The following is a 7,716-nucleotide window of genomic DNA, read 5'->3' as shown; positions in this document are numbered from 1 at the left end:
GAGGGATTTGATGGCCTCTGTTTGATTATTAAGTACGGAGAGTGGGGCAGATGATGAAGTTGTTTCATTACTGTTCCAGTCATGATGATGCATTGTCATGTTCTCGAGCAACTCCCATGCTTCGTCTGCGGTTTGGTTCATCAGATACCCTTGAGCTGCTACATCGATCGTCATCCTATGATTAACTGTAAGACCATTGTAGAAGGTACAGATTTGGGCTGATCGTTCTAACTGGTGATTAGGGCATTTCTTTAGCACGATTTTGAATCGCTCCCATGCGGTGTAAACAGATTCATCATAACTTTGTTTAAAGTTAATGATGTCATTCTTAAGCTTGGTTTGTTTAGAAGGAGGGAAATTTTTGGTTAGGAATTTAGTAGCCATCTCTTTCCATGACGTGATGGAATCTTTTTCCAATCCTTCAAATCATGTTTGTGCATGATGAGTGAGAGAATAGGGGAACAAGTATAGCCGGACTATATCTTGTCCTATCTCTGGCTGTTTGTAGGAGTTCGAAAGAGATATGAATTTATCAAGGTGAGAGTTAGGATCGTCATTCGGTAGTCCATGAAATTGACAGCCATTTTGGATGAGCTCTGTAATGTGATGTTTTAACTCGAACGAGTGTCCTTGAATATCTGGAAATCTGATTGGTCCTCCTCGACCTTCAATCGAGGGTTTGGTGTTTTCTACTAGAGTAACGCGTAATGCCATTTGATTTTTGATTCGTTCTTCTTTGCGTGCTTTAGAGATTATTGCGTTTGGATTAGGTACGAATAACAACGACCCTGGTCTAGATCGGGTTTGGGTCATACACTGAGTATGCCCTTTTCTTTTTGGGCAGATAAGCTAAGTTACCTAATTTAATCTAAAGTAATCCTAAGTAATCTTAATCTAAGGTAATCTAAAGTAACCTAAGGTAATTATCCTAAGTTTAAATATGTTTTTGGTTCTTGCTACTGATTCCCTGATATTTCGATAACAGAGCTTCGCACGAACTATTTAACAAACCAAGTGGCCAGGCCGACTACGGAGAGGCATGATCCTTTTGGTTCTAATATAACTGGAGAATGTTCGAAAAATCGAACAACCAAGTCCATGTATAATTGTCTTTCTTAGACACCACTAAATGTTTGCAAATAGGTTGGATAGAACCAGTATTGTCTCATACCAGTTCCCCAATAGCGGCGCCAAAAACTCACTCCCTCCTGATATGACCGAAACAGACGGTTTTATTTATGCGGTGTCGTCAGTCTGCAAGGCGTCAGAATCAGCAATCAGGAGAGGAAGTAATAGTTTTACATTTATGTTTAGCGGGGCCCAAATTGTACTACTCCTTATGCTGGTAAATAAGGGAAGTATGACCTAGGGTCGTATGTTTTTAGATGTCAGTAGAATTGAACCTATAATTAAAGCTTAAGATAATCCTAAAGTGAAGGAGTAGTGGTTTGTTACCTAAATTTAGGTTTTCTAGTTTATACGATAAAGTAAAGTAAATGCGATAAAATTGTAATTCAGATGTGGTTAAAACAAGTGCATATTATGGTTTCGTCAGTTACTTTGTCGAGGTGATGGAATGCTGGGTCATGAATAGATAGTGATCTTGTATTCATTACACTAGTCCTAAACGCCCCTGTCATAAGACATGTCACTAGGTAATGCGTTAGGCTTGAAGATTCTGAATAGAAAGCAACATCCCTTACCCCCGATGCCCGTACAGTCTGACTACAAGCATACACGTTCAGACGGCTCATCCAATTGAGTGACTCGATTGGGTGATGTATTAACATTCCACAAAGGTCTAAACTTTCTTAAGCATAATAGAATACAGGGTGTGCCGTATCCAAAAGACGTGATGTGTTTCAATGCTTTCGTTAATGATTGAGTTTAAAAGGGTAGTTAGGCCCTTAAAAGGAGTTCAACCATAAAGAACACCATTAATAAGAATCCCTCAGTTAATCTAACGGTTCAATCCTTTATGTGTTTGAACAAATAGTTCCTTAATTAACTAAGAATCCCTCAAGCGAGGTCCAATGCTTGAGGCTGCGTTATGGTGAAGTGTACTAATCAGCACTGATCGGGTTCCATGGCCTTACTTAGCAGAGGTACAGCTTACAACAACCGTTGTGCTTCAGCGTGCACGTACGAAGTTTATATACTTGGTGACTACACTAGCATGGTCTAGGACCAACAATGTACTAGGAGTCTAGTTAGATGTTTCACTACGAAAGAGTCCTCATTCGCAATCCAAGGCTCGGTGGACTTATGTAACAACCCTACTTTTTCCTTCACTTCCGTTAACTGTCTGTTAAGTATTTAACGGTGATTACTTGAATTTATATGTGTTTAAGTGTATTAAATGCATACATGATCCCTGGTGGGTTATTGGAATTAATATGTGTCAATATTAATTAATAAACTTATTACGGTTAATGAAATACGATAAAAACGGAAAGGTTTGAATAACTGCAAAAACTACTTTTCGAGTAACGAAACACTCGGGTTTATTTTAATAATTATTTTAATAATTATTAACTTTCAAAAATAAATAATTTATTAAGTGTTTTAATAAATTAGACTTATTTGTTGCGTTTAAAAGATCGGTTTAGTGTTCCGGGATTTCGGTACGTTTAAACGACACTTGAAACGGACCACGAGTACACGGAATTGAACAGCACGAGCCCGGGAAACCCCAGGTGGGCCATGGTCGGCCGAACCCACCCACACACCCCATAAATTTTAATTTTTGGGCTACCTTGTTGGACTTGTAGTTAACTAGTGTCATTAGGCCCTAAATATAACAAGACTAGTAACCTTAACTACTGCCATAATCCTAAACCTAATAAGCAGCCAATCCTTCTCCTCCCTCTCTGCCTTTCGTCGACCACACACACAACCACAACACCATCAATTTTTGATTTTTAGATTAAACCTTCAACACAAACACTGTAATTCGCAACGATAGCTACACGTTGGTATAAACAATTTCTTGATCAAAGGTATAATTCCATGAACCCTAATTTTTATAAATCTGATTTTGATGTAATTTCATAGTGTTTGATGTCAATTGCTCAAGTCTATATGCGTATATGTAAATTGCATGCGTTAATTTATTCGTTTGATGTGATTAGGGTTAAACCATAAATTGAATTGCATGATTAATGAAACTTAAACTTGATGAATGTTAAATATTATTACATATTCAGAATTGTTAGGACCCCGAAGTATGTATAGTGTTAATATGAAACAAGCTTATTAGAAGGTTCCTTAGAAGAGGGCTATATAAGGAACATAAGTAGTCCTAATTAGATAGTCATTGCATTGTAAACTAGTTTAGAAGAGTGCTATATAAGAAACCTTTCTTTTACGTGTTATAATAATCTCCATTGTTTATATATTTTTGAAGGTTGCAACTTTTAACAGTAAATGTTGAAAGATAATGAAAATTATCTATATTTCCATTCATGGGTTAGAGATGCATTTCGTTACTAATTCAAGTACCTAGAATCGAGTAGGATGGTGTTGACATGCTTAGTGAAGAATTTGGTTGGCAAAAGTCGGGACACCTTCAAGACCAGGCACCACACTGTCTGACCATGTCGGTACGCCCGCCTTTATTAAATATGCTAGGCATTCAACCATGTACATGACGTTTGTTGGCATGGTTGATGTTATCTTTTATGATGTTGCTCTGATCAGGTTTGCTTACATCCATGGTCCTTGCATTCAACATTATGTTAAAATAAATATAATATCCTACTGGTCATGTTTAAAAAATACATAGTAATAATTAGATTGGATCTACTGAAGTAGTGAAGTGGCTTATCGGTTAATTAATTTTAGTTGCCATAAGAAACTTCACATACCTTGTCTCTGCTTTGCACAAGAGATCCCCCACTCTTCACACCCCTCTGAATCCAATTTGTGAGATGGCCATCTTAGTCATATAAATGTCTTGACACCCTTATTTTCAGAGTACCATCAGTTGGGTTGCACCGAGACTAGAAGATTTGTTCTTCAATCAAGTAGTTGCATTATCTCAACCAGGTCTTCTTTTAATTGAAAATGCTAAGAAAAGCGCTATTTATGCTGGAATATGTTCCCAATCCATAGATGACACATATGGATTATATCTCTGAGTTTACTCTATGCCTATACTTGGTCTTATGGGTACTACCGAAGTATCTCCACTTGGGAGATTGCTCAAGTTTATTATTTCGAAACTCAAGTTATTCATCAATATGTTTGGAACTGTCCTGATGTTTACTACCTCCAACTGATTGGTGTAAGGTAGACATTCAAGTGATCATAAAAAAGGGTGAATATTTGGTTAGGGTCATATGATTTGTTTTTGACAGTTTTAAATGCTACATGCACGTTTGTCGCGTGGCATTCTACATTTATATTGGTATGCCCACCATAAATTTTTGATAATATTAATTTTTATAATATGCACTATTGAGTCGACAACAATCGTCGATTTATTGGCGACTTGAGTGACTCTTAGAGCTTAAATTAAATTCCATGCAGGATTTAAAACCCATGGAAATTTTGATTCTACCATTTTCATGGCGTCTATTATTATTTTTATTATGTATTTTTAATTTATTTTTTTAAAAAAAACTTTTTCCTACTTAAAGGCCGGAGGTCCTCTCGGAAGCAATCTCTTTATCCGTCGAATAAAGAGAGGGATGACTTTCTCTACTCTTGAGAGTGTTTCACTCTGGGTGGAGAAATGACTTGTGTTTATTTCTCGGATAGGGAAGGATGGTCTACATCTCACCTCCCCCATACACCACTCATGTGGTATTGGGTTTTGTTGTTGTTGTTGTTGTTGTTGTAGTATAATATGCACTTTTATGCTTATAAATATATGGTTCGTTTATTGTTAGGTGGTACCTTTGGATTGATAAGGATACTTGCTAATCCAAGACGTTATGCGTTCTTTTTCATTGTTTTTAATTTTGTTGTCAGATGTTATTCGATGTATGTTGGATTATTTATGAATTTTCTATGTTTGGTGTTTTTCATGTTATGAGAATAATAATTTATTGAATATAGTTATGTTCTATTTCATATTTGATTTTATAAATTATTAATTGGGTGTCCATAATCATATTTAATAAAACTAAAACCGATAATACCACCCCAAATCCGAAAACCAACCCGGATTCGAATATCGGAGTTGGACCCGAATAACTGGACCAGACCCGATTTCGATCCGGATCTGATTATTCGAGACAAGCCCAAATATTCGAACCGGATCCGAATACCCGAATCTGAACTGAATCTGAACCGGATCCAAATATCGATCAGAAACTACTATGACTTGATAGGATGCGGACGCAGTATAATTATGTCATAATGAACTTGATATAATATCATTATATTGAGACCTTTTTTCATGGTACAAAAATAACATACCATTATATGTTAGGACTCATTTTGTGGTTTTAAGGTTTATGATATTTATATTAGGACTTTTTTAATGGTACTAACCTTAAAAATTATTATATTAGGATCTTTTTATGTGGTACTAAAGTAACATTTGTGCATATTAGGACTTTTTTTCTCGATACTAAATAATAATATCGATACATTGGGACCCTTTATATTGATACTAATGTACGTAGTAGTATTTTTTTATAATAGGACTCTTATTTGGGTACTAACATAATAATGGGACCCCTTTGTTGGTACTAATGTAATTTATTTTTACTTTTGAAACCCTTTTGTGTGTCTCAATTTAAAAAAAAAAGTCACTCGATATGTACTTTTAAGGACTTTGCTGTGTGGTTGTTAATTATATTATAGGACCCGATATTTTGTTTCATAATCTTATTACCTATTAGGACATTTTTTAGTGTGAACACTTTATACGACCGCCTTAGTTGGTACACACCTTCAGTTGGTCCTATCAGGGAAAAGGTCCTATAAAGTAACATTATAGGACCAATTTGGGTGTCCTATATGTACTCTTTTCTTGTAGTGGATATTCATCATCATCATCAATTTGATAATCAAATCCTCTATTAAGTACAACCACTAAGGTTTGAAATGAAACATTGGGATCAGGAGGTGTTGTAAAATCTTCTTCGCCATTTGAGAAAATCTCTTTTTCAAGCTCTAGACAGAACTCTACTGTCGGTGTCCGAATATTGATAAATTAGAACTCTGAAAACTCATTTACTACATTCTTCTCCTTTATAATTTTCTCAATGTCCTCAAAGTTTTGATTATTCTCGGGTATCAATATATCCTCTGATTATTGTTGGTGTTGATCATCTTGTAATGTATGTTCATCTAGAGCATCTTTACGATCTACATCCATTATCATCAAGGTTTCTGAATCAACTTCTCTCTTAAGAATCACCTCATCTAAAAAGCAATCAATATTATCATGTTTGATATCCTCAATCTCTTCACTTTCAGAACTATCTGAGATGTCAACCACATTATCATTTCTCCTTTGTTGACTTGATGAGCCATGTTCATACGATGGGTGTGTATAATTAGCACCTGACCTATAATCATATCTATTCTATCCCTCATGAAGATTGTCGGGATCGAAATCATCATGGTGTGACATGTGGATTGGTCTAGGTGACTTGCATGGTGAATTTCGAAATATTACCCTTGCTTGTGTAGTATAAAGCCGCATTGTCTCACGTATTTCATCAAGATCAGGACATCTGTTAAATTCAGGAAGGTATAATGCCTCCAGCTCATCAAAAGAGAGATATTCAAAACCATATGTTCCCATTGTACGAGAAGGTGACTGAAGTGGTGAAACAACAGTATAACCAGGTGATGGTGGAAGAATAGCTAACAATGGAACTGCCGTTGATGTTGTCGGTGATGTTGGTGAAAGTGTTTGATTTACCGCCCGGGCATATGAGGGTTCAGTGGGAATTTGTATATATGTAGGTTGATACTTACTACTAGTCAGATTATCTCTTTCTAATGGAGGTTGACAAACAACTGGAGTTGTATTCGTGAGGACCTTTTTTGGGCATTCACCTCCATGATATATGTCTCATGTGTGACGACCCGAAAATTTCTGACTAAATTTAAACTTAATCTTTATATGATTTCGATACGATAAGCAAAGTCTGTAATTTTGAGGTCTCAAAAACTTCGAACTGTGTTCATGTATACATTTGATCTTTGACTAATCTTGACGATTCACGAACAATTGTTGTTAATAAATATGTATATATATAAATATATAAATATGAATATATGTGTATAAATAATAATGTGAAATAATAAAATACAAATTTAACATTTGAATTAAATATGTTAAGTATGATACAAGTTAATTAAGCTGTGGTTAAAATGAATCTAGGTAGATAGATATATATGATTTTTTTTACATAATTAATTTACTATGTATATTGTAGTAAATATTCGAATATGCTATATGAATATTACATAATTAATAATATGTAATGTTAATATATTAAATATAATTACAAGTTATAATATAGTTATTATATTAATGAATATTACTTTCATTATTAATATTGATACCAGTATTATTAATATAATTAATTTAATACATAATATATAAATATGGGATTTGATAAGCATAATTTTTTATATTCATATTATTAATATTACTCTCATTATTAGTATTAATATTAATATCAGTATTAGTATTTGTACTATTCATATTATTATAGTATATATTAGATAGATATGAAAAATGAATCA

At 34.5% G+C, this 7,716-nt stretch overlaps 1 non-coding gene across 1 annotated transcript; it reads left to right on the top strand.

The window, feature by feature from the left end:
* The first annotated feature begins 229 nt into the window (after positions 1-229).
* On the top strand, positions 230-335 carry LOC139894928 (small nucleolar RNA R71). The gene has a single exon (XR_011775403.1). It is a non-coding gene; the product is annotated as a small nucleolar RNA R71 (small nucleolar RNA).
* Positions 336-7,716: the final 7,381 nt, after the last annotated feature.

Source organism: Rutidosis leptorrhynchoides, chromosome 2 (genome assembly GCF_046630445.1).
Source record: "Rutidosis leptorrhynchoides isolate AG116_Rl617_1_P2 chromosome 2, CSIRO_AGI_Rlap_v1, whole genome shotgun sequence".
In the NCBI taxonomy this organism is placed as follows: Eukaryota; Viridiplantae; Streptophyta; class Magnoliopsida; order Asterales; family Asteraceae; genus Rutidosis; species Rutidosis leptorrhynchoides.
Note: the sequence above shows the minus strand (reverse complement) of the source record. Positions and strands in the feature narration are given on the sequence as shown.